This window comes from Anopheles coluzzii (assembly GCF_943734685.1).
Source record: "Anopheles coluzzii chromosome X unlocalized genomic scaffold, AcolN3 X_unloc_26, whole genome shotgun sequence".
Classification (NCBI taxonomy): Eukaryota; Metazoa; Arthropoda; class Insecta; order Diptera; family Culicidae; genus Anopheles; species Anopheles coluzzii.
In genome coordinates this window covers 65,001-67,500 of record NW_026054454.1, presented here as the reverse complement: position 1 = coordinate 67,500, position 2,500 = coordinate 65,001, and positions in this window count along the sequence as shown.

Below are 2,500 nucleotides of genomic sequence, written 5' to 3'. Positions count from 1 at the left end.
CCGAGTTACTGGGCCGTCGGATGTCTCGAAGACCAACTCTCGGTTCTCGAAGTAGCTCCTCACGATTCTTTGCAGACCAGCAGGTACTCCTTTCATCTGCAGTGCAGTGGCGATGGCCTGCCAGCTTGCCGTATTGAAGGCATTCTTGACATCCATTGACACGACCAGCAGGAACCTGTTATCCCGCCCGTTCGTGCGGCGGAATCTCATCGCGCTCTGACCAGCCTCGATCACTGTTCGAATGGCACCAATTGTAGATCGCCCCCTCCGGAAGCCATGCTGCCTGTCTGACAGCCTCACCGCAGCAGGATCTTCCAGGTGGTTGTGAAGTCTGTTTAGAATGAGCTTCTCCAGCACTTTCCCTAAGGCATCCAGCATGCACAAAGGTCGGTATGACCCGCTGCTACCCGGTGGTTTCCCCGGCTTGGGGAGCAGTACCAACCGCTGTCGTTTCCATGGTGCTGGAAATGTAGCCGTTTCCAGACAGCTTTGGTACAACGCCTGGAAAACGTCCGTGTACGCAAGGATTGCAGCCTTGACAGCGGCGTTCGGAATTCCGTCAAGGCCCGGCGCTTTTTTGTTCGGCATGGTGCTAGCTATCAGACGGAGTTCCGGGATCGTGACTTGGGTCCATGGAGTCTGCTGGTCTGCAGGCTGTTCCTGTTCTTCCTCGGAACTGATGCTGGGCCAGTTGAAGGGCGGATGTTGCGGGAAAAGCTCTGTAACGATGCTTTCAAGCCTCGCTCTCTCCGTCTCGGGTGGGGCCCTTCCACCGCGAAGACGGGAGAGGACTACTAAGTACCCGGCTCCGAAAACGTTTTCCTCCGCAGCATCGATCAATTCCTGGAAGGCAGCCTTTTTGCTGGCACGTATAGCTCTATCCAGCTCAGCTTTAGCTGTTCTGTATTGGGCTGCAGCCAGACTTCGGTTCTGGAGATCACTTGTCTGCTGCATGCGATCTCTCGTCTGCTCGCAGTTCTGCCTAAGCAGAGCAATCAGTGGCGTCCACCAGTAAACGTCCCGATGAGGGTCGGGGAAAGACGACGTCATCCTTTGCATGGTTTTCTCGCAGGCCGATATCATTGCCGAGATCATTCCCTGGTGATTGACTGCCTTCTCTCGGAATCCCTCGCCATGTAGCGTGGCCAGGAAATTCTCTTTCGAGAACTGTTTCGTCTTAAATCGCGTGCCTGCATGTTGAAAACGCTCTCGCTGGCCCCGTTGACGTGACTGTCCTTGGTTACGCTGCTGGTCTGCTGACGCTGGGCCTACCGAATAGGTGATATACCTATGGTCAGATCGCGTGTCCGTGTTTCTTACCAACCAAGTGCTCGGCTGAGCTATGGACGAGCTGGCGAAGGTCACGTCGACAACGCTGGCAGTCGCCACACCGTTTCCAACAAAGGTTGCCACATTCCCTCGATTCATCAGCAGCAGGCCCAATTGCTGGGACGCCTCGAGCAGTACTTCCCCACGCTCATTGCTGCGTCGGCTTCCCCACTCCTCATGCCAAGCGTTAAAGTCTCCGGCAACTACTACCTGAGGGTGGGATTGGGCTTCCAATTCAATTGCTTCAACGAATTCCGCAAATCCTTCCCGCGACAGGCTGGGTGGCGCGTAGCAGCTTAGGAAGGTGATGCCACCCACCTTGGCAGCTATAAGGCCTGGAACATCACTGCTCCATTGTCCTTGTAGAGGGTATCGTCCTGTGGCCACGACTGCCACCTTTTTGGAGGCATCAACTGCCCATCTTGGGTTGTTCTCGGGTGGTCGATACGTGTGGGAAAGAACCAGCACGTCCACTTCCATTTGTCGGGCGGTTTGCAGGACCAGATCTTGGGCGATCCTGCCTCCACCCAGGTTCACTTGGAGGACTTTTAGCTGCGTCATTGGATGGCCGACCGATCGCATGTCCGGTCCCCGATAACATGGGGGCCATCGCATTTGCCGCAGCGTATTTCTTCCATGCATGTACCAGCCTTGTGACCTTCCTGTCCGCAACGGATGCAAACATTTTGTCGGTCTACAGGTGACCGACAATCGCGGGCGTTGTGGCCGTGCTCAAGGCATCGGTAGCAGCGAAGATGCTCTTTGGGTGTTGCAGGAGCCATCTTCACTCTGGAAATGCAGAAGCCCAAGCGAAGCTTCGTACCATCCAGCGCTTTGGCGGCCTTGGCTGGCAGACGGACGCGTGCCCGCTGGGTGCCATCCGGCATTGTCCTAATGCTCGTTGAGACGATGCCTGCCCCACCCTCGATCTTGTTTTCAAGGAGAGCTGTAAGCTCTTCCTCCTTGGCTAGGGGGTCGATGTCGTTTACTACCAAGGCCGCCATTTCCGTCACGTGTCGACAAGTTCCAGCCTCGCCGATGATCGTTCGGATCTGCTGGAGAATTAAGGTCGCGTTTGCGGATCTAGCAAGCGTCAGTCGTAGCAACGCCTTATCTGTGCGCCGGCCCATGATGATGAAATCCTTTAACTCCTTATGTGTGCCATTATCGT